This window comes from Piliocolobus tephrosceles, chromosome 1 (genome assembly GCF_002776525.5).
Source record: "Piliocolobus tephrosceles isolate RC106 chromosome 1, ASM277652v3, whole genome shotgun sequence".
NCBI classification, from domain to species: domain Eukaryota; kingdom Metazoa; phylum Chordata; class Mammalia; order Primates; family Cercopithecidae; genus Piliocolobus; species Piliocolobus tephrosceles.
This window is the reverse complement of record NC_045434.1, coordinates 78785002-78795505: the sequence shown is the minus strand read 5'-3', so window position 1 is coordinate 78795505 and position 10504 is coordinate 78785002. Positions and strand designations below refer to the sequence as shown.

Here is a 10504-nt window from a genome sequence, read left to right as displayed (position 1 = left end):
TGCAGTGAGCTGAGATCCAGCCACTGCAAGCTCCGCCTCCTGGGTTCACACCATTCTCCTGCCTCAGCCTCCTGAGTAGCTGGGACTACAGGCACCTGCCACCTCGCCCGGCTAGTTTTTTGTATTTTTTTAGTAGAGACGGGGTTTCATCGTGTTAGCCAGGATGGTCTCGATCTCCTGACCTCGTGATCCACCCGTCTCGGCCTCCCAAAGTGCTGGGATTACAGGCTTGAGCCACCGTGCCCAGCCAATATGAGACTATTTAGTTAATCTTGAATTATACCAAGCACCTCAATAAGCTCTTTTAAAAAGGCCAAAAGAGCTTTCTCTAAAGATTCCCCCAACACTCACCTTTGGTCTAGTAGCTTTCACTGGTGTCTCACCTCTCTGTTCAATGTCACAGCTTTGCTAGAAAGTATAGTGGTCCCCCCTTATCCATGGGGGATATATTCTAAGACCCCCGGTGGATGCCTGAAACTGCTGATAGTACCAGACTCTTTATATGCTATGTGTTTTCCTATACATGTGTATATACGATAAAGTTTAATTTATAAATTAGGTGTAGTAAAAGATTAACAACAATAAACTAGAATAGTTGTAACAATATACTGCAATGAAAGCTATGTAAATGTGGTCTTTCTCTCTGTCTTTCAAAATACCTTATTGTACTGTTCTGCAGGGTAGTTAAAACTGCAGAAAGCAAAACTGTGGATAAGGGAGGACTACTGTAGTCACAGACTCTTCCAGAAACAGTCAGGTGAAGTCTTGAAAAAGTGCCCATGAACATGGGAACCACTTGTAGCAGATCATGGAGACCACAGGAAGAGTTAAAACATGCAAAATGCTGCCTCCAATTCCCAGAGCACTGAAGAGAAGAGTCTCATGCTAGGTTGGGGAGTTAGGGAAAAAGTGCCAAGCAAAAGGAGGCAGGAAAACACAAACACACACACACACACAGGGGAAGGTGACCAAAAGCACAGGGCAGCATGAGGGGAATTCGGAGCACACCAGGGAAGTGAAGTCTAGACTTGCTTACACCATTGCAGCTCCCTCATCCTCTTTTCCTGGATCTCTGGCTTTCCCTGTGTTTCCCATAGTAGGATCTTCCATTTTCACCTCTTCTTCTACTTCCCTTCACCCTCTGTCTCATTTATGGAACTGAGACAGGCCTTAATCGGCCAGGGACAAGAGAAATGTTTAGCCCAGTGGTTCTCAAGGTTTGCTATGGGTGGGTCAGGGGCCAGGCAGTCTCCATTTGTCCCTCAAATCCACTCACCATCCTTCTCACCTAGTGGTGGCCTCCTGTGTAGCAAAACAACAGGCTCTCTTGCCTCTGGCTTCTGGTTTGCAGAAGATTGGCAAAGTGGGGTTAGGTGCTTATTCACCTATCTGGCCATCAAGCCCTGGCTGAGTCCCTCCATGGCAAAATCCCAAGCACATCCTATCTTATGGCCCTTCCCACAGTCCCTCTGCTCCAGATTCCAGTAACCCACTTGCTGCGCGTGCACCTGCATAGCTGCACCCAGGTTCTTAACAGCGCACAGCACTTGCGACTTCTCCTTACCCTGACTACCTCTCTGAAATGATCCCTTTATTAAACTCTCCTAAGATTATCCTAATTTGAGTGTGTCATCAGTTTCCTGCAGGGGCTCTGACACAAAAGGGAGCTTGTTTAAAATTCAGATTTCTGATTGGCCGGGCGCGGTGGCTCAAGCCTGTAATCCCAGCACTTTGGGAGGCCGAGACGGGCGGATCACGAGGTCAGGAGATCGAGACCGTCCTGGCTAACACGGTGAAACCCCGTCTGTACTAAAAAATACAAAAAACTAGCTGGGCGAGGTGGCGGGCGCCTGTAGTCCCAGCTACTTGGGAGGCTGAGGCAGGAGAATGGCGTAAGCCCAGGAGGCGGAGCTTGCAGTGAGCTGAGATCCGGCCACTGCACTCCAGCCGGGGCGACAGAGCCAGACTCCATCTCAAAAAAAAAAAAAAAAAAAAAAAAAAAAAAAAATTCAGATTTCTGGATATTGACTGCAGAAATTCTGAATAAATAGGAGGTACTGAGAGGATCTACATTTTTAACAAGTGCCTAATTCTGATGCTGGTGGTCCAGGGATGATTTTGAGGGAGATTTGCCTATTTGCCTACACCTTAACTGTTACAGTGGACACAGTTCAGATTGAGTCAAATAGTGAGAATAACACAACTCCTATAGTTCCCATTGTTCTATTGTCTCTCCTGAGAAGTACAAAGTTTTGGGTGGGATCTTTGTGAGCCAAATTGGGAAAGGCAGGGAGATTTCTAAACCAAGCCCTGGAATCTGTGGGAGGGCTCTGGTAGCCAGAAAAATAGAATTACAGAGCATCAGAGTATGTGACGTAGAGATTCTCAACACCTCATGGGTTTATGCTGGCACAGTTTACCTATAGCCTAGGGCCCCTGACATTTATTTGTATTGATTGCAACATCACTCACAGGACAGGGAGATGTAAGAGATGGCATATGCTCAAACATGAAGTTGAAGAGTGGGATCTATGCAAGCCAGCCACGCATGCCACTGGTCTACCCAATGGTTGTTACTAACACAGTGTGAAAACGAGGCACTTGGCCAAAGAGAAAAAAAAATCAGAAAATGAACTGGTGTTAGGGAAACGAGGACCAATCAGGCATACAGAGAAAACCCAAAACTTAAAAGCCTGTGGACAGAAACCTGTCCTGTTTTGCAAGTATCAGGTGTATTCCTGGAAGATGACTATTTCAGGTATTTAGAGTAATACTTGTTTAGGTAACAGGGTAGACAGCAGAGGCGGTGGGAGAAGAACAATGCCTCTTCTGGGAACTGCAACCTCCTGCTGTTTGTCTGTTTCCTTTCTTAGCATAGAAACTCGGAAGGTAGAGGGGCCAGCTCAGATTCTCCTTCACAAGGACATGCTGCAGACGTCAGGCCCCACCACTAGTGCCTGTCTTGAAGGTCTTCAAGCAAGAATCTAGTCATGGACATCCCCTTAAAGAAAATCTAATTTAAATCCTCTGCTACTGCTAAATGATGTGCCAGAAGAGATAACCCAAATAAATTAATTTGCAATGACATGAATGAAGTACACATTCCCCTGGCATTCTGCTTCCCGCCATAGCACACCTAGGTGTGATGTGCCATGAATCGCTTGGTAGCTCTAGAAAAAGAAGATGGGCTGTAATATCAAAACCCTGGATTCAAATCTTGACTCTGTCACCTGCTTTGGAGGAGTTATTTAACGATTCTGATTGTTTCTTAACAAAACTGAAAAAGTCTGGGAACCTCATAAGAAGATGAAATCTTTAATCGTATTAATGTATCTAATCACAACACAGTAGCTGTTATAGAGGTGTCAAATGAAAGTGGTCATTCTTCCTATTCTTCTAGAAGCTCTAGTGAAGCCCCACATCACCTTTTTCCTTCCTGTTTGCCATAGCTCCAAGTAAGAGACACTGTAGTCAAAATGGCAATTTTGATTTCAGTCTTAAAATGTGTAGCCTTAATATAAAGCTCATCTATTTGGTTTGAGGTTCAGAGACCCAAGTAATTCATTCTGAGAGATCCAGATTCTAAAGTAACTTGATCCATGCACAGGAAACAGTCTCAGCAATGACCTTGTCATCTCCCATTCACTCTAATTTCCTGGGCACCAAAGACTTCTACTTCCTCAGTGGAGAGTCAGATGAGAAGCTATAGACTCAATCCACTAAAACTCAATGGCCCTCTCTCAGCCTGCCCCCTGTCTGAGGTGAATCCAGGCAGTCTGTGAGAAGATGAAACTCCCCTGCATGAGTTTTTTTGGTGAGAAGTTTTAAAATCACTAATTCAATGTCTTTACTTGGGTGTTGTGCCATGTGTAACAGTTAGAATCACCCCTGGTGTTTTTATGTATTTCCTGAATGAATATGAAAATATCCTGCATCTACTGAACTTAATCCCTCAAACCTGCCATTTTATCAACGACCTACCCTGAATCAGTATCTGGGCCCATTCGACACTCATGAGTCTAGATTATTTTTCACCTAACTATACTAGCAAAGAACTTGTGTCCTGTGGCTACCTATTGGCATTGACATTCCTCCATCCATCCATAATAATATACACATCATTGAGTTCTCACTACATGTTAGTGCCCTCTTAAATCTGGAAGTTCTTGGGTGAGTATGAGGAAATTTGGTCTATTGAAAGAAACATCTTTCTTTCAGTGCTGAATTGAGGAGTAAGCACTTGACCTTGGTAGCCTATATCTGTCCCCAAATAGCCAATGTCCCTGTGGAAGGTAGATTCCATCCACCTCCAAACCAAGCCCCTGGAAATGCATCCCTTGTTCTCATTGGTGGTAACAGGCACCTCCTTGAACCTCTCCCCAGTCTGGCCTCTCAAAGCACCAAACAAACCTGAAATTGTCTCAGGGGAACCCCTGTCTCTCTGACCCCAGGGTACTAACAAATTGGACAGGAACCCCACTAAGCAGAGTCAAATCTAACTCTCAGCCTAAACCTGATAGTTTCTTTCTCCACACCCAGATACAAGGTACCTTGACAACAATCCTTTAAAAATCACATAATATCTCCCTTGTTTTATGTTAATTTTTAAATTTTCATAGATTTCTCCTTTTGCTAAAGCCAAATGTAACTGCACAACTGCTTTTATGTTCCTTGCAAGAAGCTATTACATTCAAAAGAAAATGAGAACTCTAGGCTGTGCTGCCTAGTGATTCCTAATATCTGCATTACACAGACAGAAAACTGGGATTGGATCCCGCCCGTTTTTCTTAAGGGGGTGATGGTATAGAATCTATTTAGTCAAGAGCAGAGGGTAAGAGAGGATAGCATTTTTCTCCAAAGGAAGGGCATGTAGCCCCTAAAGGTTCCTGCAGCCAGGCTTAGGAATATCACCAGTGACCCGGCTTGGCTTTCAGTGGGCCTGTTTGGTTTTGTCCTAGCATAGAACATAAACAGCATCAAATAGTCTGGGACATCCAGAGGCTAAAGTGCCTGAGAGATTCTCAACCCTTTCTGTAACGATACATTTATTTTAAGTTCACTCCATGGATCTCCTCTCAACCCATAATTTTAACTTGAGTATCTTTTCTACTCTTTCTGTAGGTTTATATGTCACTGCTGTTTTATGCTATGACGTTAATTTTCCTTTAACTTTCTTTGTGTCATGATGAATTACTTACATTTAGGATCACTGTATTTTTCTTTCTCTAGACAGAGACAGGGCACCCTAAGTGGTTATTCATAACACTGGAACCTAACTGTTGCTAATTTTCCCTTCTGACATCACAACTTGGTTCAGATTAACAAAGCAGTGGTCCCTGTCTCAGAAAGGTGATTAAATTCCCAATGACAGCAAAGTTTACACAAAGCAGGTCTAACAGGAAGCCACCGTGTCTAGTGGCAGCCTGCAGAGTTATATGTGACAGGAAGCAAGGAGAGGGCTGGAAACTCCAACTGGAGCAGTGCCTGACATGCCTTTACAGCCAGAAGTCTTTCATGTTTATTGATGCTAAGGAAACGATTATAATTAGTTATGGCTAAGGAGGCAACATGAAATACCTTTCCATTTATTCTTAATTCTGTTTCTGCTCTTAATATCACCACCACTACCATTGATGGAAACTCTATGGAAAGAGGAAGAAGGGAGAGTATGTGGGTAGAGGGAATGATGGAGGAAATTGGGCAGCTTGGAACTAATGAAGGTAGTCTGAGGAACATCACACTATCAACAGTCTTTCAGAAGGGAGAATGATGACAACAGTGAGGACCTTTGTGGAGTGCTTGCTCTATGCTGGGCACTGTTGTAGGTTCATTACCTGTATTATTTCACTGAATCTTCACTACAACACTATCAGGTAGGAAGTATTATGATCCCTTAGAGTAAATGGATCGCTGCCACATTGCATGTAAAAGGGTGATGTTACATATACAAAGTAATACTGCATATAGATTGAAATCACATGTAAATCAAAATTGATATTGCATGTATGTAGATCATATGTAGAAGAGTGCATTGGAATCAAGGCCATTTGTCAAGATGGCAGCCATCATTGGAAACTTTTTTTCTAGGGGTTACCAGTGGCCTAGTTTAGAAAATAACCTTGTGCCTCTTGGAAAAGGAGTTGAGAGCAAAAGAAGCTAGTTGCTCATAGGAAAAAAGCAAACACAAAGAGGTTCTAAGATCTGCTTCAAAAGGGATCTGAAATAAAGACTAAGGGTGTGGTCCTTCAAGAGGCAACAGGCAAGGCTCATCTTAGGAGGAAGAAGAGGAAGCAGCCATCTATGTGTCACAGGTGCTGAGGCGTAGGAGACCCCAACCCTTCAATCATCTTCCCTATTTAATTTGCTAATAATGCGTCAACATGGTTGACCCTGGCACACATTAGGAACTCAATAAATGTTACTTTTCTTATTTATTTGATAAGGTCCAATTGCTTTATCAGTGAAGTACATCTTTCTGTAAATTTAGTTCTACGATCCATTCTTAAGAATTGATTTTAGGGCTGGGCATGGTGGCTCATACCTCTAATAACAGCATTTTGGGAAGCCGAGGCTAGGAGTTTGGGACCAGTCTGGGCAACATAGTGAGATCTCATCTCTAAAAATGTTTACAAATTAGCTGGGCATGGTGATGGATGCCCACAGTCCTAGCTTCTAGGGAGGCTGAGGTGGGAGGATACCTTGAGCCCAAGAGCTTGAGGCTGCAGTGAGTTATAATTGCACAACTGCACTCCAGCCTGAGTGGCAGAACAAGACTCCATCTCACAGACACACAAAAATGTTTTTGCTAAACAGAAGAAAGATTTTGGGGATATCTGGCAATAAAAGAAGAAAATACTCTAGGGGAGATTGATATGGGAAGGACAGAGTGGGACACCTAAGAGAAGCCCCGCATGATTTTCCCAATATTGTCTGAGCAGCCTTAGGAGCTGAGGGATGGAACCAGGAGATACCAGCAGCCTGCAGAAAGCAGTAGAGCTGACCTTGCACACACACCATCCACGGACACCTGGATGCAGTCCATGTTTACGCCACAGCATGCGCTCTCACTTATATGCCTCATGTACCCGCTTTATTCCTTTAGCAGGAAAGCTATACATTACTTTTCCAATGAGTGGCCATTTGGAGGGAGAGGTGCAGATATTTAGTTTACAACCTATCCCTGCTCGTTGCACAGCATAGGAAGGTGTGGAATGGATGATGGCACAAATAGTAGAACCTCCTCAAAATACTCTGAAACTTTTATCCTTTGCAAACCCAGAGGCTCCTTCCATCCTCCACTCTCCTCTTTCAGAAGTCAATCATTTTAATCGTAGCAAAACTTTCTTGGCCCCTTGTGTGTCCCAGCAGCAAAATGACAGTCTCAACAACATTTACCTGTTAGCTACGGATTCTAGTCTAAAAGGACTCATGTTGTTTTCATCTTCCTAGATCCAGTGCCTGGCACAGTGAAATTATTCAAAAATGTTTGTGGAAACCTTAGGTGATTTTACTATGTGCAGAAATGTATATCAAAATATTCATTGAAACATCTCAGCCCTGGATCTAAGATTGGGTGAGGTATAGGAAGAAAGGGTAATGTACCAACAAAACAAAACAAAACAAAACAAAACAAAACTAGAGTAAGATATGGTTTCTGTCTTCTAGAAGTTAAAAAGACAGATAGCAACGGGCATGGTATGGTTAAACACTAAAAGTAATCATTTATATATTACCTGTTTTTCTCATACCCTCGCTGCACATTAGAAGCTTTGTGAAACTACAGATGCCTGCAGTTCACACACAGAGATTCTGATTAGGTCTGTCTAGTCAGGGTCTATATTTTTAAACAGTCCACAGGCGATTCACATGCATATCCAGGATATGAATCACTATAACAAGTGCTAGAGAACATAATTAAAAGAGCTACTAGCAAGAACCAGAGTGGCGGGAGGAGTCTCACAGCACGATTGGAACCTCTTTTGAACCCTGAATCATACAGAGAATTTGGATGGTAGGGATGGAGACCCGAGAGCCTTCTGGTTGGGAGGAAGAATTGAAGACATTGTGAACAAAGGAAGTTGAAAATTAGGGAGAATTAGGGAGATATTGTTCAAAGGATACAAAATTCCAGAGAGGAGAAATAATTTTAAGAGATCTATTGTACCACATGGTGGCTAATCACAATGTATTGTATACTTGAAAATTGCTGAGTAGGTTTTAAGTGTTTTCACCACAGAAAATGATGTGTGTGAAGTAAATTGTATGTTTATTAGCTTCATTTCCCGGTTCAATAATGTATATATTTTGTACACCACACAGGTATTTTTTTTGTCAATGAAAAAAGCAAATTAAAAAATGCCAACGTTAATTAAAAAAAAAAGAGTTGGAAGTCAAATGGATACATATTTGCTCAGTGGCAACCACATCTTAGAGTAAGGTGCAGAAGTGTCCATGTGAAGATGGTGGCTCTGGTTGAGGTAGTACCACCTGGTTACCCGATGGCAGAAAGAATATCCTTAATGACCAAAGGAAGGCCACAGAGGGAAGGTATGCTTTGGTCATGTAAAACCAAAGAAAATGACTGAGGCGACTCAATCAATCTAGAGATTTATTCTGCCAAGGTTGAGAATGCGCCCGGGAAAAAGGAACGCAAAGTCACAGGAACATCTGTGATTCGGGAAAAAAAAATAGGGAAGAATAGGCAAGCAATTGCATTCTTTTGAAGCTAGATTGGTGTTCACTGAATCCACATTTTAAATGTGAAAAGAGGGGATAGAGGAATAGTCAACTATACATTGGCTCCGGCTCAATGAATCTGCATTTTTAGGTAAGATAAAGTAAACGTAGAGTAAAGGAAGTATTCAAATATGCATTTGTCTCAGGTGAGCATAGGGATGACTTCTAATCCTGCCTTTGTTCTCTAACTATGAAGATAAGCTGTGCTTTTAACTTCTAGAAGACAGAAACCATATCTTACTCATTTTTGTTTGTTTGTTTGTTTTTTGTTTTTTTTTTTTTTTTGTTTTTGTTTTTTTTTTTTTTTGGTACATTACCCTTTCTTCCTATACCTCACCCAATCTTAGATCCAGGGCTGAGATGTTTCAATGAATATTTTGATATACATCTCTGCACATCGGGGTGCACAGAGAATTTTCTTGTGAGCAAATTGTGAGGGAGGCCCCTTGGGGAGGCCTGTAACCTTCTACCTTTGTAGCTATCTATTTAGGAACAAAATGAAAGGCAATTTTGAGTGACTCCATTCCCAAGCTTAACTTTGCCCTTTGGCATAGTGAGTTTGGAGTCCTGAAATTTTTATCTTCTTTTCACAGCTACAGCCTGGGAAGTAGGGCCCCTTTCTTTGTACCTACAAAACAGCTGTGGCTGGCTACAAAAATGGTCTTGAAAAAAATGTTGAGATAGACAAAGAAACACATGCATTCCCATTCCCAGATTTCATTATTAAGACTCTGTCTCAAGAAAGGTGCTTGAGTTTGAGGTCCCATATTCTTGGAATGGTGACTACTGGGAGCTTCACCTTAAGAGTTGAGGATATGTTTCCCTGGCTTCCCTTAATTCCCAGATTATCAGGTTTCTTTCTTTTTAGCGACTCAGTGGCAAAAGTCTTTTGCCTTTCTACTTCCTTTCTAGGGAGTAATAAAGAAGAGGAATGTGAGTGGGACTCAGGGATAACTGGAGGTAGAAAGGAGGTTCAAGAGATGAACCAAAAATATCTTAAATAAAAAATGCTCCCAGCAGAAGGTCAGGGGTGGATGTGCCTGATTCCCAATGCATGTCAAATATGCATTTGTCTCAGGTGAGCAGAGGGATGACTTCTAGTTCTGTCTTTGTCCTGCACCTATGAAGATAAGCTGTTGAATATAAGATGTTCCTGCCTGTTCTAGGGCGAAACAAGATAGTAAAAAAAGAGGTAATTGTAGCTGCTACCCCAGATGGAAAGGTGAGGGGTTATTGATAGCACACACAAAATTTAGTAAGCTCACTTATGACACCCAGTAAGGACAGTTTCTTTTGCGTGAAGCACTTTTCATGCAGGTGTAGGGACAGATCAGAAGATTCTGGAGAAGGCAGATCACCAAAGAACTCAAGAGGTGCTGATATTTTGTCAATTTCCTTCATCAACAACTTGTCTTCTTTACCAACTAAAGGAAAACAGAGAACAAACTAAAAAAAGAGAGAATAAATAATGAAACAAAGGACTTAAATAAGAAGGTAAGACCCCCCAAATCTTCCAAGATGGTGAGAAGTGTATTTGCGTCATGTCTGCCTAACAATGAGCTATTATTAGGATGGTAGAAAATAGCAGCAAGTAAGGACTACAGATTTCACCCAGAGGCAGAGCAGACAAAAGACACAATAGTTTCCTGGGAAAGGAAGATGATTCCAGTTTAATTCATTCAACAGAACTCTTCCAAGAATGAGACCAGAAACCCTAACTGCATCTTGGAGGGAGCTGGAAGCTTTCCCATCACAGTGAGGCCAGCTG

The 10504-nt window shown here is 42.2% G+C and overlaps 1 long non-coding RNA gene across 1 annotated transcript in view; it reads left to right on the top strand.

Annotated features, from left to right (window-relative positions):
* LOC111537046 overlaps positions 1 to 10144 on the top strand; it is a 13729-nt gene extending 3585 nt beyond the window's left edge. The window contains exons 3-4 of the long non-coding RNA XR_002729890.1: positions 3401 to 3455; positions 10054 to 10144. This is a non-coding gene — a long non-coding RNA (uncharacterized LOC111537046). The remainder of the gene's footprint in view (positions 1 to 3400; positions 3456 to 10053) is intronic.
* Positions 10145 to 10504: the final 360 nt, after the last annotated feature.